The sequence below is a fragment of the Orcinus orca genome, chromosome 5, assembly GCF_937001465.1.
Source record: "Orcinus orca chromosome 5, mOrcOrc1.1, whole genome shotgun sequence".
Lineage (NCBI taxonomy): Eukaryota > Metazoa > Chordata > Mammalia > Artiodactyla > Delphinidae > Orcinus > Orcinus orca.
The window spans coordinates 57,101,847-57,128,167 of record NC_064563.1 but is presented as its reverse complement, the minus strand read 5'-3'; positions in this window follow the sequence as shown (position 1 = coordinate 57,128,167).

Below are 26,321 nucleotides of genomic sequence, written 5' to 3'. Positions count from 1 at the left end.
TCGTGGCCTCTCTTGTTGCGGAGCACAGGCTCCAGACGCGCAGGCTCAGTAGTTGTGGCTCACGGGCCTAGTTGCTCCGCGGCATGTGGGATCCTCCCAGACCAGGGCTCGAACCCGTGTCCCCTGCATTAGCAGGCAGATTCTCAACCACTGCGCCACCAGGGAAGCCCTGAGGTGAAAGTATTTTTGAAAGATCTCTTCTTTCTATTAAGAATTCTTAAAGGGGAAAATAAAGAAAATGAGGAAAATTCTACTCAAATATCAAAGCCCAGTTTCAAACCTAACCTTTTCATTAATCCTTTCCTCCCCCATTCACCCAGAGCACTTGGTACCACTATCCCAGTGCTCACCATGGTCCCTTCTAGGTATGCACTCTCTGGACGACAGGAACTGGATCTCTTTTCTCTCTTAGTCCTTCACCAGCTCTCCATGATTGACATTCAAAGAAATGTTAGTGGATTGAACTGAATGGAATGAATACTACAAGAACCTATGATGTAACTGCTTGTTTGTCAAGATGTAGTCCATCAACAGAAGCAACACCATGCTCTAAGTTCCTAAGGTTGGTTTCAAACAAACTCTTGTCCTCTGTACAGCATGGCCAACTGAGGCAACAGGACACACAGTCCAATAACTTAATCACACATACAGGTCCAGGATCCAATACTCTGCTCCTCAAGATGCACAAGCCACGGTAAGCAGTCTTGCTAAGGACGACAGAACAGGAAAGGATACTGTCTGTGTACTTGTTATTCTAACAGTGCGGGGCAAAAGAATACAAGACACCAAAGGATGAGATACCCAATAAAGAGGAAAAATAATAATAGTAAGTGTGGATAAAGAAAGGGGGAGGGAGGACTAAAGGATGAAGAGGATGGGAGAGTGAGACCGTGGGGGAGATGTGGTAGTAAGAGCCAGACACTCGGGTAGAAAGCAGCGCAGGCGCTAATCACAGGCTGCTCCTTCAACATTCTCTCCTAAACTTCCTAGAGCAAGCGACGGTGCGCGTCCTCAAGAGAGGCGTTCCACACGCGAGGGCGCCCCTCGGGCGAGCCATCACTAAAGCAGGGTCAGCAGCGCCGCTGTCTACCCCGGCGGGCGTGCGTGCGTGCGTGTGTGAACGTGTCAGAAATGGGCGCTCTGGAGCTGCGGGTCTCTGCACTTAGACGACTGACTTCGGGAGATGAGCGGGGGTCGCGAGGCGGGGCCGCGGGCTGCTCCGGCCGGCGCGTGCCCGGGAGCGGCCGGAGCCCGGTGCCCCGCGCGCCGCCCCTCCAGGTCGCTCCCGCCCCGCCGCCGCCGCCCGAGCGCCCCTCCGCCCGGGGACCTGACACCCGATCGGCGCGCCGGGACCCACGCAGGGGTGCGGCCCGCGCCTCAGCCTCGCCGGTCCGGTCGTGGGGACGGGAGGGAGGGCCGGACGGCTGGGCCGAGGCCGCGCCGCCTCCGAGCGTCGAGCTGGTTGGGGCAAAACTTTGGAAACAGAAGGACTCGAATTACCTGAGCGGCGCGGGCGCGGGCGCGGGCTCGTCTGCGGTACGGCTGCCGGGCGCGGGCCGGGTTTTCAGCAGCCGTAAAGCGGGAGGAGCGCGCGAACTCTCGCCGCCGAGCTGCTGCCCCGGCGCCTCCGCCGCGAGCGTCAGCCGCTTGGCAAGGAGCGGGCTGGGCTGAGTCATAATAAAAGACACGTTTGCCGAGCGAAGCGGGAAGGGGGCTTGAGGAGCCTTGTTAAATGGCAACAGGCTCAAGAATAGGGAAGTTTTTTTTTTTTTAAATGGGCAAAACTGGAAAACTTGCCCCATGGTAGGAGAGAGATGAGCTTCTTTTATAATTTGAATATATTTTACAAGTACTTTTCTATATCTAATAAGACTTTTTTTTTTTTTAAGACTTCTTAAAGATTACTTTTTTAAGTGCATTGCCTCCGGACAGGTAGCTAGCTGGGTATAGTGCTGAGCCTCGTCCCTTCCAGCTTCAGGACCTTATTCTGCAAGTTACTTGAGTTCGTACCTTTGTTTCTTTCATCCCTTGAACGGGGTAATAAAGGCATGTCCCTCGGGCGGGAGAATATTGAGAGGGTACTTGGCATTGTGCTTGCAGTTTGCACTTACTAAAGCTTAATTATGAGTGAAAAATAAAAGGGGGGATAAGTGAACAGCTTTAAAAGGAAGAAGACAGAAAAATAAGGCAAGGATTTTTTTTTTCACGAGGGATAAATGAGACAAATGTCTCAGTGGAAGAAAAGAAACTGGAACCTTCAAGAAGCAAATGAGGCCGAGAGATGTAGCTGAGATGGGAGAGGGAAAAAGGGGTGGGGGGAGAAGAAAAACCAATAAAACTAGGCCCAGTGGCCAGAAAGCTGAAGCTTCATGGGGGGAAGGGAGGAGGAGTGTGTTTATTCGCTGTTTAGAAAAGCATGACAAACTCCCTCTACTGAGGGAGATTTTTTTAAATATTTAAACAGATAAACAACTGTTTAAAAATGAGCCCCAAATGAGGAGCCTTTGCTCCAATGAATGAGATTTGGCAGTTCTGCAAAATGAGGAAATTCTTCCCGTGCTGCCTCCTAGGGGGGTTGAGTCATCAAACCATAGCAAAAATTAGTGGGCTGGATTCCTGAAAGGCATGCCAGATGGATGCATTCTGCTTAGTTTTAATAACTGTATTATGCTCCCTCTGTATTGTCAATTTTGGAAGAAAGGAATCTGAATAAAGATTTGAGGAGTGAACTTGAAAATAAAAGCCAAACTAGTTACTTAATGTATGAGTATCCACCCACAATGAGCATGCAGTTAAAGGTTCCAAGTAACAATTTCTCCCACTTTCATTCTCCCTCCCCTTTGCTTCTGCTTTCAGTGTATTTCTACTTTTGTTATATTATTTTTGTACAATGGAACTGCCTAGGGGAAAGGTGGTTTTAATTAATACTAAGGAATGGAAGGAATTTTAGCTAGGCCTCTGTAAGTAGGGTCAGACTTTTTGAAAGGAAGATTTTTCAGTTGAAGTTTTAATAAGAGTAAGGGTAAATTGACAGATGTGAATCAGAAGTTGTTTTAGACAAACAAGAAAACAGTAGTAGAACTGTTGTGCAAGAATCAAAAAGAAATCAGAAACGGTTCTAGTCCGTAATTAACTGTAAGCACCAAAGGCTAGAGGAGATTTTTTCTATCAGATAAAGAAAGATGGGTGCCTTGCTCTACCACCCAGCCTTTCAAATAGGAATAAAAGAAAGAAAAAAAGAGAGGAGAAAGAAGAAGAAACAACATAGAAAAACAAAACAAAGAAAAACCTCTATCAGATTCCTGTAGAAGAATTTCTACAGATTTTCATTTTCCTAGGAGATCTCCTACAGGGTAAAATACTTGTAGGTGCCTCTTTCGGTGTAGAAGCACAAGCAAAATATTTGAGGAGATTAAATTTTGTAGAATTGGGGAAAACCCTAAGTAAGATAAGAATCCCACTCTGTTTCTGTTTTGCTAAACCTTGGGCCTGAGGCAAGCAGACTATCATTAAACCTGTATTAAAGTGAAACAAAGAGATAAAATCTCAAATGGTGTGAAGCCCTTAAACTAAAAGGAGCAAGAAAACAAAACCCAAGCCCAAAAATAGAGAAAGATTAGGAAGATTTTCTAAGGGAACCTTTGAACTTTCTGCAATATGAATACTTACGACTTGCTTTAGACAAATAGACAATATAAACCAAAGCTGAGAACCAAGAAGATCTGGTCAGTTCAGATAAAAAAGCCTTCCTTGCCTGAAATGTTTTGGTCTGAGGTAATTCCATTCATTTTAGGTAGAGACAAAAATTCCCCACATGATTTTGTGTGCCCATAAACACCTCAATCACCTGAATCCACTTGAATGCACTTTTTAGTTTGACTTCTCGCATTCTGTAAACTAAACCTTGACTCAAGGCCTTTTGAGCATTTTGTGAATTTATCCAAAAGTAGATTTAGACTAGTAAGCGTTTGCTTTTAAAACTTTTAAATCCATCATTAATTAGTGTTAATAATGTAAAGCATAGAGTGATCTGCTTTTCAAGGCGTTTTATACATAGAACAGTTATAATTAAATTATATCCATTTGATAACATTACAAGTCCCTTTTACACAACTGACTTTAACCTTAGTGTGTTAATATGATTTTTATTTAAGATTTCATATAAGATTATATTGGAAAGGATTGATTGTTTTGACTGCAACTTAAATCTTCAGGGTAGTAAGGATTTCATGTCACATTCTGAACAGTGTTACAACATCATCTGTTGCTAAATTACCATGTAACAGAAGCACTAGTTAAACAGGTAGACAGCTTTAACAAATTCATAGTTTTCTAAACTAATTTCATATAATAAAGACTGTATCAGAGCCGAAGTGAGATTCCCCAGCCAAATTTGAACTTTAGCTGAGAACACTGTGTTCCAAGATTGCTAGTTTATCCAGCTCAGTAGGGGAGGACAATCTTAAACATACAGATCCTTGTTCTGCCCTGTCAAAGGCGCATATGTACTTATGGAATCCATTGTACGTATTTTAGAATAGGTCTACATGAAACTATTCAAACCTAAAAATCAGCACTCTGGTCACTTTAGACAATTGCGGTAGGTTGAAGAATGGTCACTTTATGGGTTTGGTTTTTGGGCACTGTCACAACTAGAAATTCTCAGGTAATTAAAATTTTCATTGGAAAAACAAACAACTTTAGGAAATAGACATTCTCATACATTTCTGACTGGAGTATAAAATATTTTACCCCCCTACAGAGAACTCTTTAGTAACAATCAAAATTACAAACACCAGGATTATATTCCCCTGGAACCACCAAATTGCTTTTGGGAGTTGATGCTATAGAACTAATGCATGTACAGTATTATTCATTGTAATAACAAAAGTTTGGAAATAACCTAAAAGTCCATCTATAGGAGACTGGTAAAATTAATTATAATACATTCATTCAATAGAATGTACTATATGCAGTTGTTGGGGGAAAAATAAAGAAACAGAATGAGGAACTTTTCTGTAAACAGGTTTGAGAAATAGAACAAGATATATAAAGTGAAAGAAAAACAAGGTACAGAACAGTGTGTAAAATATAGTACCTTTTGTATAAAGAGGAGATATGGTTATATTTACTTGCACATGCATAAAGAAATTCTGGAAGGAAACATAAGAAACTAGCAATAGTTACTCATATAAAGGGGAGCTCAAATGTGCTGACTGGACTGAGAATGGGGTGAAAAGAGACTTTCACTACATACCTTTTTGTTTTCTTTTGGGGGGCTGTGTAAATATATTATCTGTTTGAAAAATCAGGTTTAAAAAAACAAAACAAATGCTAAATAGTATGCATAATGTGTAAAAAGATAAAGTTGGAAAAGTTATTTTGAAATTGAATAATCTCCCTGTCATAATCCCAAAGCACTGAAATTTACCATTAAGAATTCCTGACTAAACTATGAATTCTATTTACATCTGTTTTGACTATAAAGGTCTGTACTATTTGAAAATATCAGGTAAACCTTCACACACAAATAAAATTCATATTCATTTCTCTCTAATGATTTTAAAGTTCCCAGTAATAGAGAAATTAATGCATAAAGTACAGTGTATTTTATGGTAATAGACTGGCCATTTTCTTTTGCTGCAAATACTGGATAGTAAGTAGCAAGTACTAATATTTTAATTCTGTAATGACTAAAAGAAAATACTTCTTACATTAAAGTACCTTTGGTCTGCAGACTCTCTGTAATTGTTAACTATATAAAGTCCCTGCTATTTCCAATGCTTTTCAAGAAATTAATGGCCTCAGTGTGAGGAACTCAATGAAAAATAAGTAAATAAATTCAAATCACTCGGCTTACAGAGTGTTTTGAGTTTTTGCAGAAATTTTTTGTGTAAAGAAAGTTACTTAGCTGAGAAAGTGGCATCCAGGAGGTGTTGACAATGTGTGTATGACTTCTTGAATATTAAGCAGGGTGGCAGAAGCTGTTCGTTTCATTGATGTTGGTGTGCCCCATACATTTCTCAGCCTCCCATGCAGTTATATTAGTCATGTGACTGAGTTCTGACCAATGCAGTGTGGATGACAGTATGCCATGCTGTCTTTATTTGTTGAGCCGGATGGTTGGAGAAATTTCAGCAGAGGATTCTAAGTACTGTATCTCTCCATATCAAGTCAGCAAAAATAACCACACTCTTTAAAGAGAGGCAATTTCATATCAAGGCAATGATTACACAGAGTGTAATCTGTGAAGCTGAAGAAGTAGAAAGGGAACACTCAGGTAATTCAGAAGTAGAAAGGGAACACTCAGGTAATTCGGAGATAATTGCAGGAGACAGCTACCACCTCCTGGTATTCATGCTCTGTACAATAACCTCCCTTTGACTATGGGCTGGATCTAGTGATACTTCTATTGATCAGAATAAAGCAGAAGTAATGAGATGTCACTTCCAAGATTAAGGTATGAAAAGACTATAGCTTCTCTCTAAGCATGCTTGCTTTCACTCTCTCCTGGGTTATTCATCTGGGGAGAGCCAGCTGACAAGCCATGAGGCAGTCCTGTGGGGAGAAAGTCTCCTGTGTCAGGGAAGTGAGGCCTGCCAAAAGCCATGTGAGAGAGATTGGAAGCTGATTCTTCCTCCCAGTCAAGCCTGCAGATGTGACTGCCGTGCCTGCCAACAGTTTGAATGCAACCTCATGAGAAACTTTGATCCAGGGGCACCAAGTTAATGTGTCCCCATTCCTGACCTGTAGAAGATGGGAAATAATAAATGCTTTAAGGCACTAGTTTGGGGTAATTTGTTATGCAGCAGTAATAAATGCACTAGGAAAACAAAAGGGAAAAGATGGATTACCAAAACCTGGGAACTCAGAGAATGACCATGTGTGATTGGGTTCTCAGTCCTCTGAGGAGGAACTATATTTTATGGTTACCTCATAAAGGTGGAATGGACTCCCTCCCAATTATGGGTGGGATGTAGAAGCTGATAACACTACACACACCACGAGAATTTGAGAAAAAGTTGATGACACATACAAGGGAGCCCTGGGGAAAGAAGAGTAGGCTCAAGTAGGTTCATGCTGACTTGGGGGGAGACAGAGGGAGTGATGGGCCTCTAGAATGCCTCATAGGCGCTCTAGGGGTGTGGGTCTGGGGAAAAAGTTCCTGTGCATGGGCTGGAGATTTGCAAGGTGTTAAATTGCCCACCGGAGTGAAAGGAGGAGGCACCCTGGGCTTTCTTATCAGCCTGTTCACATATGGGGCCAAATAGGAAAGGGAGGGTGAGGCTTAAAGTCAGAAATCAAAGATCAAAAAGTGAAGTCAGAGCTCTTTGTTACAGGGTGTCTCCCAGCTATTGCTCTTACCTTAGGAGCTCAGAACAGGGTCCCCAGAAGAATGGTACTCTGACCTCTTAACAAGGGGCATGTTTGGCTGCAGCTGATACCTCTGAGAGAGCAACGCAAGACCAGTTTGGTGAGCAGCAAGAGACAACTGAGCCCTTATCTGCTGCTGCTCAAACCATGCTGACAGGGAAAAATAAAGTCCCTTCTCTCCTCTTTTACTTTCCAAAATCCCTTTCGTGCTGCCTGTGAGTAGAAATTCATCAGTGTCTCAGAAATGCAACCTATCCTCGCCCCAGCATCATGGAAGACACTGTGGAAGGGTGGATTTGGAGCAGAGTCCATGGGCAAACACCCAGCACATTCCTCACCTTTGTCATCTCAGCATCTGTGCACATCTCTCCTCACATTTTTTTCACTTCTATAGCAATAACTTCATGCTCCTGCATTTATTCAAACAGCAGTACTCTCACCTTCTCCCCCAAAAAAGGAGACACAGACAAGAGCAGCAACATCACCCTTCTGATTTATTAGTTAGGTTAGTTCCTCTATTGGTTCAATCATAAACCCACCTTGGATACTCTATAACTGAACATGAAAGTAAAAGTAATAAAAATCATCACCAAACTTTATTTAAAATAATAAGGACATAAGGAGGAAAGAGGGAAAATACTACATACAAAATGCTGGAGTCCTTGTTTCTGTAACCAGTCAGGAGAAAGCTGATAATTGTAACTTCCATTATCCATTGTACCTCACCTGGTATCTCTGCTGGTTATGGTTATTAAGCTGGTAGAATGACTCAGATCTTTATTCCCGAAGAATTTAATGCCTCAGTAATTCTGTCTTTTTTGTGTTTCTATAGTTTTCCATTAATTTTTACTATTAAATATGTACATGGTAAGTGGTAACCCAGAGAAGCTGCTGGGTTCCAGATATAGTCCTCTCTGGACATCATATAGCAGCAGCCTAATTTCTCCTTGATAATCAAGATCAATCGCTTCAGCTAATTAAGTATGCCCCTCATTGACAGTTAATTCAGTGATATGGAAACCTCAAAATGGCCAGCAAGAAGTCTCAACTTCCAATTCAATGGAACAGTAGTCATGTCCCCTGGTACTAACATTCCTTAGTTCCTTGGAAATTGAGATCACTAAATCAGAAGCATCCAAAGTTTCAGGGATGGGAAGCAAACTTTTGTAAGCAGATAACTAGGTGTAGTCATGAGAGAAGCCACTCATATTTCTCCCTCTAGATTCCTGGAGCCATACACTCCAACTTTGGGAGAAACAGCATCATATGTGCTCAAAACATATACTGTATGCTGCATCCCAGTCAGTGACATATGTGGAAGAACCAGTGAATATCATTCTGCCTCACTTATTTTGCTGTGAAACAATGTTGTGTGGGATTTCAAGATGGTGAATGTAGGTGTTCTGTAAGTCCATGAATGGTGCTGCTGGCCAAGCATTGCTGGCAGGTAAAGCAAATCCATACCCAGAATAAATGTGCCTTCTTGTGATGTCCAATCTCTGTACCCTCCATAGAGGAGCCATGAGATGAAAGGAGCCTGGGACCTTGACCTTCTGCTTAGAGGAGGGCTACCAGAGAGCCACTGAATCTAGAACATCCGCTTTGGACCTTGTGTGTGAGAAATAAACTTTTATTGCATTAAGACACTGACATTTTGGTGTTGTTTGTAATAGCTTTTGGCCTATTTTGACTAATTCAAGCAACAAATTTCCCTTCAATGAGAAATAAAAGAATTCTAAAGATCCATGAAGGAACTAAGGACTTAGTTATTATACACAAAAACTTTATTCTTTTCTTTAACATATAATATTAAGAAATATTTTTGTATGTTTGATCTATGAATTAAGTTTTCTATCTTCATTCAGAAATGATTTTCTATGTCTGAAATAATGAGGATTTCTAAAAAAATTTTATTACTACTACTGTCTATTATTACTATTACTATTATTATTACTATTACTATTGATTGATTTTTTTTTTCAAAATATCAATATCCAAGTAGTTCAAAGGATTTCTTTCTATCTGTCTAAAGGATATGTTTCATTAAAGAATCCGTGAAGGACTATTCATGAAATCAAAATTTTAATTACTCAAAAACATTAAACTGAAGTTTTCTCTATTCCTCTTTTCCTCTAATGCACAGTATAATTTGCTTCTTTCCTTTTTTTACTTTTGGTATTCCAGAGTGATTTATTAACTAAAAGAATAACTGTATAATTGCCAGTTTTCTTTTTCATCACATTATAAAGCCTTTAAAATATGTTCACATCTTGAAAATCCAATTTTTACAAAAATTATTGATACATGGCTAGACTGTATGGTGGAAAAGAAACTTGAGAATTTCTCTTTTCCTGCTCTGTCAATATACCAAATGATCCAGAAGAAAATATTAAATGGTATGTACAGCCCAAGCTCTGTTTATTGGATGGATGGCTTAGCATGAATACCTGTGAGACTTTTCCATACTAGAACGTGTCTTAAATAGCTATAAGCAAAACACTCTTAATATAATTTAGAGTCTTCTTTGAAATAGAATAAAATGATCATCTAATGATTAAGAAAAAAGAAGTCTACTAGAATACAGAATGGTTTGAATAACTTAATAAACCTTGCAAAAGGTAAGGACAAGATAACCCATCCCAAATATTACATAACACTTGCCCTCCAACTTTCTTAATATAGTATATATATTTGAGGTTTCATCACTTTCATGATTTTTCCATTAAGTATACAATATAACTATTGATGTAACTTTCATATCTTCCATACTAGCATTCCAGTTTATGCAATGGACATAACTTCTTTTTCCCCTGCCATATGTCCTTGCCTTTGGGAAAATGGTTTTCTCCACCCCAGATGAATTTGATAGAACTATCTAGAAAAGAGCCCTGACTCCACGACCAGAGGCAAATTCTTTTTTTTTTTTTAAGTGATATTTAGCATTCAGGATTTCATGTTTAAATTTTATTTATTTATTTATTTAATTTTGGCTGTGTTGGGTCTTCCTTTCTGTGCGAGGGCTTTCTCTAGTTGCGGCGAGCAGGGGCCACTCTTCATTGCGGTGCGTGGGCCTCTCACTGTTGCGGCCTCTCTTGTTGCGGAGCACAAGCTCCAGACGCGCAGGCTCAGTAGTTATGGCTCACGGGCCTAGTTGCTCCGCGGCATGTGGGATCTTCCCAGACCAGGGCTCGAACCCATGTCCCCTGCATTGGCAGGCAGATTCTCAACCACTGCACCACCAGGGAAGCCCAGAGGCAAATTCTTGATCCATGAACACCAATTATAATTCTTAAGTGACAAAGAGTTGAAAATCTCTAGAGGAAAGCAGAGTTGAGACAGATATATCAGCCCTAGCCTCTGTGCACACCCTTAAGCCTCCCAAGCACATGAGCCATGAAACCCTATTTTCCTTAAAAAGGTTTCAGTTGGATTTCTGGCATTTGCAACCAAGAGTCCAGAAATCAAAGCTTTCACTTACCACCCTTTTACTGGTTATTTCATCATGCCTTCTAACTTATATTTTATTTATTTATTTTCTTGAATTTTATTTAATTTACTGTTTAGAAAGCAGGTTCTTATTAGTCATCATTTTATACACATCAGTGTATACATGTCAATCCCAATCTCCCAATTCATCCCACCATCCCCACGCCCCTGTGGCTTTCCCCACTTGGTGTCCATATGTTTGTTCTCTACATCTGTGTCTCAATTTCTGCCCTGCAAACTGGTTCATCTGTACCATTTTTCTAGGTTCCACATAGATGCGTTAATATACGATATTTGTTTTCCTCTTTCTGACTTAATTCAATCTGTATGACAGTCTCTAGATCCACCCATGTCTCAACAAATGACCCAATTTTGTTCCTTTTTATGGCTGAGTAATATTCCATTGTATATATGTACCACTTCTTCTTTACCCATTCATCTGTCGATGGGCATTTAGGTTGATTCCATGACCTGGCTATTGTAAATAGTGCTGCAATAAATATTGGGGTGCATGTGTCTTTTTGAATTATGGTTTTCTCTGTATATATGCCCAGTAGTGGGATTGCTGGATCATATGGTAATTCTATTTTTAGTTTTTTAAGGAACCTCCTTACTGTTCTCCATAGTGGCTGTATCAATTTACATTCCCACCAACAGTGCAAGAGGGTTGCATTTTCTCCACACCCTCTCCAGCATTTGTTGTCTGTAGATTTTCTGATGATGCCCATTTTAACTGGTGTGAGGTGATACCTCATTGTAGTTTTGATTTGCATTTCTCTAATAATTAGTGATGTTGAGCAGCTTTTCATGTGCTTCTTGGCCATCTGTATGCCTTCTTTGGAGAAATGTCTATTTAGGGCTTCTGCACATTTTTGGATTGGGTTGGTTTTTTTTCTTTAATATTGAGCTGCATGAGCTGTTTATATATTTTGGAGATTAATTCCTTTTCCTTGATTCGTTTGCAAATATTTTCTCCCATTCTGAGGGTTATCTTTTTGTCTTGTTCATGGTTTCCTTTGCTGTGCAAAAGCTTTGAAGTTTCATTAGGTCCCATTTCTTTATTTTTGTTTTAATTCCCATTACTCTCAGAGGTGGATCAAAAAAGATCTTGCTGTGATTTATGTCAAAGAGTGTTCTTCCTATGTTTTCCTCTAATAGTTTTACAGTGTCCGGTCTTACATTTAGGTCTCAAATCCATTTTGAGTTTATTTTTGTGTATGGTGTTAGGGAGTGTTCTAAATTCATTCTTTTACATGTAGCTGTCCAGTTTTCCCAGCACCACTTACTGAAGAGACTGTCTTTTCTCCATTGTATATTCTTGCCTCCTTTGTCATAGATTAGTTGACCATAGGTGCGTGGGTTTATCTCTGGGCTTTCTATCTTGTTTCATTGATCAATATTTCTGCTTTTGTGCCAGTACCATATTGTCTTGATTACTGTAGCTTTGTAATATAGTGTGAAATCAGAGAGTGTGATTCCTCCAGCTCCGTTTTTTTCCCTCAAGACTGCTTTGGCTATTTGGAGTCTTTTGTGTCTCCATACAAATTTAAGATTCTTTGTTCTAGCTCTGTAAAAAATGCCATTGGTAATTTGATAGGGATTGCATTGAATCTGTAGATTGCTTTCAGTAGTATAGTCATTTTCACAATATTGAGTCTTCCAATCCAAGAACATGGTATATCTCTCCACCTGTTGGTATCATCTTTAATTTATTTCATCAGTGTCTTATACTTTTCTGCATACAGGTCTTTTGTCTGCCTACGCAGGTTTATTCCTAGGTATTTTATTCTTTTTGTTGCAGTGGTAAATGGGATTGTTTCCTTAATCTCACTTCAAGAATTTTTGTCATTAGTATATAGGAATACAAGAGATTTCTGTGCATTAATTTTGAATCCTGCAACTTTACCAAATTCAGTGATTAGCTCTAGTAGTTTTCTGGTGGCATCTTTAGGATTCTCTTTGTATAGTATCATATCATCTGCAAACTGTGACAGTTTTACTTCTTCTTTTCCAATTTGTATTCCTTTTATTTCTTTTTCTTCTCTGATTGCTGTGGCTAGGGCTTCCAAAACTATGTTGAATAATTGTGGCAATAGTGGAAATACTTGTCTTTTTCCTGATCTTATAGGAAATACTCTCTGTTTTTCACCACTGAGAATGATGTTTGCTATGGGTTTGTCATGTAGGGCCTTTATTATGATGAGGTAGATTCCCTCTATGACCACTTTCTGGAGAGTTTTTATCATAAATGGGTGTTGAATTTGGTCAAAAGCTTTTTCTGCAGCTATTGAGATAATCATATGGTTTTTCTTCTTCAATTTGTTAGTATGGTGTATCACATTGATTGATTTGGGTATATTGAAGAATCCTTGCATCCCTGGGATAAATCCCACCTGATCATGGTATATGATCCTTTTAATGTGCTGTTGGATTCTGTCTGCTAGTATTTTGTTGAGGATTTTTGCATCTACATTCATGAGTGATATTGGTCTGTAATTTTGTTTTTTTGTAGTATCTTTGTCTGGTTTTGGTATCAGGGTGATGGTGGCCTCATAGAATGAGTTTGGGAGTGTTCCTTCCTCTGCAATTTTTTGGAAGAGTTTGAGAAGGATGGGTGTTAGCTCTTCTCTAAATGTTTGATAGAATTCACCTGTGAAGCCATCTGGTCCTGGACTTTTGTTTGTTGGAAGATTTTTGATCACAGTTTCAATTTCTTTTTTTTTCTTTTCTTTTTTTTTTTTGTGGTACGTGGGCATCTCACTGTTGTGGCCTCTCTTATTATGGAGCACAGGCTCCAGACGCGCAGGCTCAGCCTCCATGGCTCACGGGCCCAGTGACTCCACGGCATGTGGGATCTTCCCGGACTGGGGCACGAACCTGTGTCCCCTGCATCAGCAGGCAGACTCTCAACCACTGCACCACCAGGGATCCCCACAGTTTCAATTTCATTACTTGTGATTGTTCTGTTCATATTTTCTATTTCTTCCTGGTTCACTCTTGGAAGATTATAGCTTTCTACAAATTTGTCCATTTCTTCCAGGTTATCCATTTTATTGGCATAGAGTTGCTTGTAGTAGTCTCTTAGGATGCTTTGTATTTCTGTGGTGTCTGTTGTAACTTCTCTGTTTTCATTTCTAAATTTATTGATTTGAGTCCTCTCCCCCTTTTTCTTCATGAGTCTGGCTAATGGTTTATCAATTTTGTTTATCTTCTCAAAGAACCAGCTTTTAGTTTTATTGATCTTTGCTATTGTTTTCTTTGTTTCTATTTCGTTTAGTTCTGCTCTGATCTTTATGACTTCTTTCCTTCTGCTAACTTTAGGTTTTGTGTGTTCTTTCTCTAGTTCCTTTAGGTGTAAAGTTAGATTGTTTATTTGACATTTTTCTTGTTTCTTGAGGTAGGCTTGTATAGCTATAAATTTCCCTCTTAGAACTGCTTTTGCTGCATCCCATAGGTTTTGGGTCATCGTGTTTTCATTGTGATTTGTCTCTAGGTATTTTTTGATTTCCTCTTTGATTTATTCAGTGATCTTTTGATTATTTAGTAACATATTGTTTAGCCTCCATGTGTTTGTGTTTTTTATGTTTTTTTCCCTGTAATTCATTTCTAATCTCATAGCATTGTGGTCAGAAAAGATGCTTGATATGATTTCAATTTTCTTAAATTTACAAAACTCTGTCATGTGGTCACCCTTAACTACAAGATATCTGGAAACTATAATCTTTAGTTGGGCAAATATGTGGCCACTTAAAACTTTATTATAATACATGGAAAGAAGATAATGAAAATAAGAGACAACAAGGAATCTACTGCAGATCTCAACAGATCCAGAGGCTTCAACAACATTCATTTGCTTATTTATATTAATTACTTTAGACTTAGAGTATGAGAAAAGAAGGGGAGGAAAATGGAAGTTAGGTCATGATGTTCCTTATGTTGTCTTTTTATCCCTTTTTGTAAGTATTAGATGAAACAATACATAAAATATATCCTGAAGAATTCTATAGTGGGAATGCTATCTATTATAACATTTTTAATATTAGTATTAGTAGTATAGATAGATGTGATAGATTGAGTTATTATATTTAGGTATTCATTTCCTCATCTTTGTAGGAAAATTTTACATCCTTACAATTGCTGCAATTACTATCTCAATCCCAATTTTTAGTCCTTAGCTAGTTCTTAGAGCCACAACTCATTGGCTGAAAAAGAGGCATCTCAAGAAGAAGAACTCAACAATATCACAGCAAGTGTATACAGCCATGATTCCTCCATCATTATTTAAAGGTATCTATGGCTATTTACTTAGATAAACATACTCTGGGGAAAGAGAAATGCATGTATTGAAGAATTTTGGCTAAAGGGTCTGAATTTATGCTGGACCCAGAGTCCCATCTTGGTTCCCTCAATTAGAATAGGAGATCTGGTTAATAATCATAGCATATTGACAGGTCCTATGAGGGGAAACCTCACTGTCATCAGTTCAGGTGTGGGTGTAACCAGAAGACTTTGTATATAGAGGGTCATTGTGATGCAAAAATGTTTGCTTTTGACTTGTTCTAAAATATCCATCCAGTAGATGATGAAATGCAAAGAGAAACTCACTATTAAGACATTAATACTTAAGACTATTAAGACACTATTAAGACATTAAGATAGTAAAGTTTCAGGCAGGATTCCCCAGCATTCTGCAGAATGAAATTTTAACTGCAGACATATTTGCTGGATGAATCCTGGACTCATACAATCACCCCAGAGTGTGGTCCATGGGGAAATAATTCCCCTGGTTAGGGTAAATTTTCAGCAATTGTTTTATATCCTTAGTATTGAGGTCTCCAGAAATATTTGCCTGAACTGCCCTGCAAATAGGAATTATAAGGGGCCAAAAGTTGGAAGATCTGGTGGAGAGAGTGTGGGTACTGGAGCTACAAATATCTGCATTAGAATCCTCATTCACTTCTCACTAGTTGTAGGACCTATAGTTGATAATTTTTTTTGTGTTGCACTTTTCCTATTCAAATTACTCTGTCATTTCTCTCTTTCAATAGGACTAAGATGGATATACCATCTGTAAGAGAAAGCTATCCAGAATTCAAAAACAGCTCCTGGCATACTACTACTGAACTCAGATAGAAACTGAGCTTCTGACCTGAGAGCATCAAATAAACAAGTAGTAAAAATTATCAATCTTGACCTATCAAGTCATAAAATTGGGCGAGCCCTGTAGCAATCTGTTGTAAGATGGAAGTGGTCTATCAATGTTCAGGCTCACATACGTCCAGAGAATATAAGTAACCTATAAGAGCAAATGGCCCAGACTCCCACGTCAGCTGCAACTGCTGTATTAACAGCTCTCCTTCAGCTTCTTGGGAGGGGTTCTCCATTACCAGCTGATAGAGGAGGGAAGTTTGGACTTGATTCATGAATGGATTTTCTTGGCATATGGTTGCAAGCTGAAAATAAACTTTTTTTTTTAACCTATATCTCCTACTCCAGAATGGTCCTGAAGGAGGTAAGGGGAAATCCTCTCAAAGGGCAGAGCTTCAGCCAGGGAATCTGGTCATTTACTTTGTGTAGAGAGAGAAGTGGTCCAAAGTAAGGGTATAACTTAGGCAGTGCTGAATGGGTTAGCCGTTTGGTCAGAAGTCTGAAAGGAGCACAGTTGGAAGACTGGGGACTGTGTTTAGAGCTATGACAGCGGGCATACAGTGTGAGCATCTTTGTTTAGCATGCTAACGACCCTCCCACCCCCCGCTTCCATCCTTTTATGCCATTTCTCATTAAAGCACCAGATCATTTGTACTGCAGAATTTCTCACATTTTCCACTGGACTGATTATATCAGTGTGGTATTAATTAACATGTTCCTTCACACTCATGTCTTTACAGTAATATGACAGCAGATAGAGACTTGATTAGATCAGCTTTGTTTTCTCTCTCTCTCTTTCTCTTTTGGATAATAAACCACAGAAAGATGATATTATGTGTACTACCTATTGCATCTTATCAAGAAGAACATAATATGATTGTCCTACTTTTGAAACTGTGCACCTCAGATTGGGACTTGAACCCACGTGTCTGGACTTGAACCCAGCCAAAACCCAGATTGGGACTTGAATCCACATGGCTGGGACTCGAACCCGGCCAAAACCCACAGTGTTCCAACTGAGATCACACACTTGGTTTCAGGACTTAATGAAGCTCAGGTTCTTGATGTCTCATCGCAGAAAGAATTCAGTGAGAGACAAAGTGATAGGTAAGAAGTGGATTTATTTAGAGAGAAACACACTCCACAGACAGAGTGTGGGCCATCTCAGAATGTGAGAAAGGCACCAGCGTATGGGGTTGTTAGTTTTTACGGGAGTGGGTAATTTCATAGGCTAATGAGTGGGAGGAGTATTCTAGCTATTTTAGGAAGGGGTGGGGATTTCCAGGAATTGGGCCACTGCCCACTTTTTGATCCTTATGGTAGGTCTTGGGACTGTCATGGCACCTGTGGGTGTGTCATTTAGCTTGCTGATACTGAGGCTCAAGGTCTAGTAGAAAAAGTCGACTTGTCCACCATCTTGGATCCATTTGGGTCTAATAAGTTTGTCCTCTGGCTATGTCATTCTTTCAAAAGTTGTGCCCTGTCTCCTTCCTTCCTTATATAAACCATATATATGATTTATATATGTATAAATCACATATATATGAGAGACATATTTTGATATCATTTTGATAATGATTGCAGACATTGTCTTTTCATTGCAATTTCTTGCACCTTTTGCAAACCGTGCTAGAAAACAAATTTTTTTTAGAAATAAATAAATAAAGCATAAGTTTGTTATTTGTTTTACTTATCTATTTGATTTTATATTTGTATCTCTTCTGTTACTTTGAAAAACCTTGTTTCTTAATGATATAAATATAATTATTCATTTGCTTTATCAATGTGCATATATAATACATATATTAGTTTCAAACTAATAATATCATTATATGAAATACCAGAATAATGATATCAACATTACTATTCACAAGAGCATTGAATACAATTTCAGTGTGCTTTTGGTATTGTTTCTTTGTTTCCCTTAGGATATGTCCACTAGGGATGTAGAGTCAAAATATTGTGTTTTAAACTTATTTGGAATAATTCTTGTCCATTCAGTTATGGTACCAACCAGATATACACTTAGGTTGACAATTTGTCACTTAGGTTGTTTCAATTTTTTTTCAAATTTGGGGCATGGTTTGTTCTGTCATCCTGATTTATTATTTTTTCAAAAAATATGTATGACATTTATATAATTCTGTATTCAAAACTAGCTTTCATCCTGAGCTCTCTCTCCTGTTCTCTCTTTTCTTGTACAGGTAAACCACTTTTATTCATTTTTGACCTACCAAGATTTTGGATTTTGGACCCAAATAGTCTGGTTCCTTAGTCCATGTTCTTAAAATGCTGGATTGAAACTGCCCCATCAGAAATTACAAAATCTTTTTTTATTGGGGGGAGTGGGGGAGGTGTGTACAGTTGAAAATTGCATATATTTGTACCCAGTTCTTAAGATGTAAACTTGGAAAATATCATTCCTGGGCTCTCCATAAGTTTCACCCCTTACCTGTACCTCCCAAATTCAAAACCACCTGGCAACAGCTAAAAGCCTCTTTTATGGCTTTTTGTATTGTTCCAAAAGCTTACAGTCTTAACCCAGATACCTACTTTATAGATTCAAAGCATGCAAGCTTTGCAGATATTCTTTTGAAGTTTGCATTTATAAGCCTTTGTGTACCAGCCTTTGTAAATTTCCATGTGACCTGTCTGAACTGCTTGAAGACAGAGTATGAACAAACATTACAAGCTTTTTGTGAAAGAGAATGTAGGTTCCATATAAAAGATTTTCCTTAAATCCAGTTATATCTCCTTTAACCATCCCTGTTCATTCTGACAAAGTTTCACTACCCTAGGTTACTATCACATTTCTCTCCTCTCCTACTTCCTGACTGTTAAACTGAAATTCTGTAAAGAAAAATATCAGTAAGCAAAAACAGAAACCAAATTTGATAGCTCCAGTTATATTTTATCTCCCTATTTCATGCAACAATAGACTCAACCACATCATCCTACATTAATTTACTGTTTGCGTTAGAGCTCTATATATTGGGGTTTTTTGGTGTTTTTGTTTGTTTTGTTTTTTTTAATTGTTGACTCTCATGTTAAGATTGAATTTTCCTAGACATAAGTAGGACATTGGTAATTCATATTTCCAATGTTCTTCATTTAAAAAAATTATCCATGTCATCCTGTGCAAGTTACTTAATTTCTCTGTGCCTAAATTACCTTAACTGTAAAATGGAGATTATAATATGTATTTCCCTCATAGCAGGGATAAAATGAGGGAATACATCAAAGTTTTTAGATCTGTGCCTGGTACAGATAATTATTTTTGCACTCCTTCCAACACCAAGAGAGCTATTTATTTTATTTATTTATCCACCAGAACACTTTATCCCTTTTCCTAATAGTTGGATAGTTTAAATGCCTGATTTAAACTGAGTTTAGCCTCTACCCATAAAAGAGAATGGTGGTTAATTATAGTCAAGAGATGGGGCGGGAGATCAAAATTATTGGAGTTATTGCAAATACCCACTTAGGACATACCTCAGGTACTGGGCAGACTGAGGTAACTGGGGTACTGAAGAGACAATCAAGTTTAAAATGAGAATCTTTTATGAGTAAGTAAGTCCCTCTTCTGCCCTCTGGCCATCATCATGAATTATTTGTGAAACTAGAAGAAGGTCATGGTCAGCCGGGGAGCATCACTTGACTGTCACTAAGTAAAGAGTGGCCTGATCTAGAAATTATACCAATGACTGTCAACCTATTATATCCAATGGCTCCCCTTTTAACAAATATTTTGAATATTCTCTTTATTGTGTTAAAGTTAAATTCATAGTTAATATAGCTTATCTACACAATAACAAAATTAATGAATCAATATGTTTAACCTGATATAAGGGAGAAAAAAATGCAATTTACAATAAAATAGTATGTACTTCAATATGTGAATGTTCCATCTCCTTAGTTACTAGACTATATAACAAAGTGGACAATTGTTTGTACCATATGTACAATAATTGTGAATGCTATAACCACAAATCTGGACTGATGAGACATGTTTTAATGACAAATCAAGTATATAAGTAGCATTGTCACTGTGAATTTCAGCAATGGTGAACACTCTTAGTTAAATCTTCCCTCAGTTTACACAGTATTAGCTTTATTGGAAAATTCAATATATGTTAAACTTGCAAGAAATATAGTTTTTTTTTAATATATACAATGAAGTTAGGTTTCAGAGTCCTATTGTTATAAAAAGGTTTTTAATCTATGGGAAGATTTGGTGGTACATTTTAAGGTCTTATGGAATGTGGGGCAGTGCTTATTGTGCAGAACATCTAACAGCCCTTCTTCCACCCAAATGAATACCAGTATCATCTACTAATCTTTGCGACAAACAACATTACTTCCCCTTACTCCAATATTTCCAAAACCTCCCCTAGAGGGTAATACTAAGAGGAGAGAGAAGTGCCAAAACAGCATAAGTACATTACATGGATTAAAGAATCTCCATTTTTTTCCTCATTGCTAGAAAGATATGATAAGCGACCACGCTACTTTGTACCTAACTGTCATCTTGGAGAGATTTCTGGGATAGCAACAGATATCTGAGAAGTTAGGAATTTTTACCTGAAGAAAATAGGATCTAATGATGTTACTTAAATTATTACATAGAACTAAATTTTTCCCCCATTATACATTAGGTGAGGAATTATGGTTTTTCAGACAGCTTAGCTGTACCCAAGAAATAGTTGTCAATAGTGTATTTTAATACCTCAGGGAATAAGCTAACTGCAAAAGCTAACTGCAATATGGAGGCTACTTGTGACCTAAGGGAGAACAACCTTCATGGACTTCTGTGTTGCCATGGGAGATATCCTTGGGAGACAAGGATATGGAGACAAAGAAGCCTGGCTGTGAAAAAAAGAAAAATGTCTTTTCTCTTACTAATCTGCCTTTTGTCAGTGTAATTTGCAGGCCCCCAAACACTGAACATAAGAGGGTAGTAAAAAAGTATTGTTCTACCCTGACAATGGCATACTAACTAGCAGGAGATGAGAAGCAGAGAAGATTTTTTTGTTTTTGAAGATGGGAGAAACATAAACAGGTTTATTTGCTATGGAGAAAGTGTCAGTAGAGAGGAAATGGTTGAGATAATGAAGAGTGGAGCTGATCAATTAAGGGTGCATGCCGCAGGATGAACTGGTAAGCCACAGTGAAGGGATTTCTCTTTCCCAGGGAGCAACTGTGGAAGTCAAAGCAAAATATTTGGGGATTTGGAATCAACTGAAGGGAAAAGCTCAGGAATTCTTGCATTTCATTCAACATATTTAATCATTAAATTTGGATTATATTTTGAGTAAATCTTCAGAGGGTTTATTAACCTAGTTTCAATTAATTCTTCATACTTGTTTTTTTATTGAACTTTTGAAGTATAACATATATAAATAAAATTGCCTAAATCATAAAATTATAGCTCAATGAATGGAATAAACCCCTATAACCACCAGCCAGGTCAAAAGACAAAATATTACTAGCACCCTCAGAAGTCCCCTCTTGGCCTCTTCAAGTGACAGTCTCCCCTCAAGGTTGACCATTAATCTGACTTCTAAATCATAGGTTAGTTTTGCATGCTTTTGAACTTTATAAAATATATGGAATTATACAATATACTCTTTTTTGTCTGACTTCTTCCACTCAACATGTTTTTGAGATTTGTTGTGCGTGGTTGCAGACTTTTTATTCTCATTGCTGTATAGTATTCCATTGTGTGTATACACCCCCAGGGTATATATCCATTCTACTCTTGATTGTCATTTGGGTAATTTGTAGTTTTAAATATTATGCATAGTACCACTATGAACATCTTTGGTTTTGCCTTGGTTTACACACTTACATATTTCTGTTGGATATAGACTTAAGAATAGAAATAAAGGGTAAGTTGGTTTTTTTAACTGCCAAAATTTGTTGACCTGTTTTACTAGCATGGAGAAACAGTGACATCTGGTGCATAAAACAATGAATTTCAGGTTTCGGTATATATTTGAAACTTTTTAGAGAATCTATTCTTAAAGGTGATATGATGTCACAAGAATCCATATGTACAGTGAACTTATAGTTCTTGTATCCGATATTAAAATTAATCTACAATGTATTCACTTTGAACACAAAGAATTTAAGAATAAAATTCTTAAACTCATAAATAATTGATAGGTCAAGTAATTAGGTAAGATTAACAGATTTATGGAAGAAATGCTATTTTGATGTGTACTAATGACAATATTTTAAAATGCAAATCACTATCCTTAATGTTGCCACAAAGTGAAAGGCTTTAAGGTTTGTGAAATACGCAATTTTCTTTCTAACCTAAACTAAAAAAGCTTGAACAAAACAAAATACAAATATACAGGAATACTATGTTTATAAGGTAATTAAAATGTAAAACTAATTTATATGTTGGAATTTTTTAGAATAATTAAGGAAGTTCTCTGTCCCTTAATAAACATTTCTAGGTCTGCTGAAAAAGCTAAACTTTAAAAAGAAATACATTATATGATTAGAAAACATACAAGTGCATACTACTTTACTTTTATGTTTGCATGTAATCTTTGTTACAAAATAGATGGATGGGTCACGTACATCCTTTAGGGCATTGTTTGGTTATATCTACAGTTCTAGAAGGATGGTAGAGTTTTTTTCCATGACACCATGAAGCTCATGTATCAAGGTTTATCACACTGAAACTTAATGCTCTTTAACATTTATTCCACAAATATTTATTATAACCTTTTATCTGCAAGCATATTAGCTAGTGGAGTCCTAGATGAAGTTCCCACTTTCTCCCCCCTGCCCTCCTGAACTCCCTCCTATCCTTTTCTTCCTTTCTTCTATCTCTCTTTAATGTAAGAGAAACATGAGTAAATTTAAATGCTGACCAAAAAAAATTGATTACTGGAGGTATTGAAGACACATGAGAGAGCTGGAGCGATGGATGGAGCAGAGAAGGCAGAAGAGCAACAATGGAGGAGTAAAAGATAAAAATAGAGCGACAGGAAGCTGAGGAAGATTTGGTTACTGTTTTCTATAAGTAATGATTGAGTTCGTATTCTGAAAGTGACATTGGAAGAGGTATCTTGGTAGTTTGAGAAAGTGAAGAAAATTTGTGGTAGTAATTGTTGACAACTGGGGAAAGTAGGAGCAACTAGAGGAAGTATAAAGGATTCCTGAAAAGCACTGAAAGCCCAGTTGAGGCAAAAGATCTTGAATTGTGATGGGGCTAATTATCAGCAGTGCTTATCAAGCAAAGTTTGGTCAGAGAGGAGGAGGATAGGTGAGCTGGGTTGGGTTGAATTTTTTAAGAATATATATAACAAAAGATAAATGGGCCAGAGAGATAAGGGTCTAAAGGATAATTATGAAAATATTTCATGGAGTCGATGTGGGATCTGAAGATAAGGGGTGTTTCGCAGATAGATTACAGATAGATTTGATGGAGCGAGAGAAGTTTCATGATTCTTCAGTACTTGGAAATTAGATGAAGACAAAGTATTATGGTAATAATGAAATAGAAGAGGTGGAAGGACGAGTGAGGTTAAGGTGAGAGGAAAATTGTGAATTGATGACTTTATGAAGCATTTGCAGTGGTGAGTGCAACGGGAGAGTATGGCAAATGTGAAGTGGAAATGGAAGTCATTGGAAGTGAGGAAGTCATTAAATGAGAGGCAAAGATATTAGATGGACGTTTGTAGATAATCAGAATAGCTGCGGAACTTAAGCAAGTCTGAGTGATTTAACAAAGCCCTTAATAAATGAGGGACAGTGATCGGGATATTAGTAGATGAAAGTATATTGGTGAGGACCAAAAGTAAATAAATGAAAAAATTAATAATTTTCAATAGAAGAAAATTAACTGATTAATACGCCTATAAAACAATGTCTGAACTTACAAGTAATAAAATGACTGTAAATAGAAAAAAAGAGAAACCTTATATTTTATCTATGAAATTATCAGAATTCTAAAAAATCACTGTCAAGGGTGTAATGAAATAGACACTTTAATAAATGTGAATGTAAACTATTGGAACATTTTGGAAAGTAATTTAACAATATTTATTAAATATGTATCAGTAAACTTTGACCAGGTAATTCCACTTCTGGGAAACTATTATAAAGGGATTGTACAAAATAATTTCAGTGTTACTTAAAATAATCAAAACTGAAAAGAATCCAAGTACTTAACAAGAGAGGAAATTCTTCTTGTGTAATGTTAAGTAGAAATGTATTTTGCAATATTAAATATACAATATGATCAAACTTTTTAAAACCAAAACCTATGCATTAAAAAAAAAAAGAAAAAAAGATTGGAACAAAATGTCCTAAGAAGAAAGAAAAATAATACTTTTTCCTCATTTAAAAATATTTTCTTTTGTGTTTTTCAAAGTTTCTCTATTTAGTGCTTTATTAATTTTTACTGGAAATGTAAAACCAAGTTTATTAACAGTAGAGCCAACCACCAACAGCACTACCACCAACAAAAATTCTAACGGGTTAAAAATATAAAATAAAATCAAAAGAAATGTGAACCAAATAAACAAATAAAATAAGAGAATGATAATCTAAATTAAGATTCTAATGATATTTAAAAGTGGAATTTCATAGGTTGATTTGAAAGTTATTCTTGAGGAGTAAATGAAAAGGGAAACATATACATTGTAAAGTTTAATTTGGTAGAGCCTATTTATAAGTATCTCTAAAATTTTTAAGTGTTTAGACCCTTTGACACAGCAATTCCACTTTTGGGATCCAAACTTTAAAAATTGTTAGAACAAGTGCAAAAGATATATTTGTAAGGCTATTTAACATAACATTATTTCTAATAGTAAAATCCTGTAAGTAACTTAAGTGCCTTTCACTGAAGAATGGTTAAATATATCATGCTGCTTCTGTTATGGAATGCTATGCTGGCTCTGAAAAGAATGAGATGTGATATGTGACATTGATGCAAAAGATCTCTAAGACATAGGTGAAACTCATAGCAGTCCTGGCTTCTATCAACAGGTGAAAAAAAATCATAGGAGTTCTGGAGTATCAGACTCATCCTCCTGCTGATAACAATGATAAAATTCTGGGGAAAACATTAGAAACAAGATTGTTTAAAGGCAACCAAAATCAGAAACTGGAGGGAGTTTGAACCTTGGAAGAAGGAGACCCCATACAGATTGACAAAACTCATTCTCTGTGTATCTCCTTATTCTGATTTCTGACAATTCTAGCTGCACTTGTCTCTAAGCTCTCTCCTCAATTCAGTGAGACTGTTGGACTCTTTTTGCATTTGCCTTCCTTATGCCAAAATCTGGGAATAATTTCCAGTCAGAGGTCAGGGCCATGATAGGACTCACCTCATTTGATTTCCTTTCTTAAGGATCACAGATCTGTCTTACCTATTGCCCACTATCTGAAAATAGTTGTTTTCTATATTTTTTCCACTTTCTAGTTGACAGCAAGAGGTAATTCTAGACCATATTACATCCCCATGCCTGTAAGTAGAAGTCTCACCTAGAATTTTAGATCCAGCAAAAATATCTTTTGAAAATGAAAGAAAAATAATACATTTTCAGATAAATGGAGGCTGAGAGAACTTGTTGCCAGAAGAATTTGCCACAGTAAAAGATATGCTAAAGGAATGTCTTCAGACTGAGAAAATTGATACCAGATGGGAATTCAGGTATATAGGAAGGAGTGGAAAATAATGGAAATATTATATGCACAGGTAAACACAAAATATTAACTTAATTACTTTCTTAAATTCTTCAAGTCATCAAATACTTAAAAGAAAAGTAAAAGCAGTATATTTTGAGGTTTATAACACTTTCAGAGATAAATATGTGACACAGTATCACAAAGGAGAGGGACAGTGCAAACTGAATTTTACCACTATTTCTTACACAATATGTGAAGTGACATAATATTAATTCAAGAAGATTGTGATTGATTAAGGATGCACACTATAACCCCTAGAGGAAACATGCCAAAACTCAAAAAGCTAAGCAAAGCAAAACTCCACAAAGCTGTATTAGCTAAATAGCCCATAGAACAGACAGTATGAGATATTAAAAATTTTATTAAATCAAAAAAAGACATAAAGGGAAGAACAAATAAACAAATAGCAAATAGAAAGCAAATAGCATGATAGTAGATTTCATCTCAATTACATCGATAATGTGAATTCAGAGTTTATAAAATGCATAAAAAAGCAAATCCTGGTCTTCCCTGGTTGCGCAGTGGTTGAGAGCCCGCCTGCCGATGGGGTTCGTGCCCCGGTCCGGGAAGATCCCACATGCCGTGGAGTGGCTAGGCCCGTG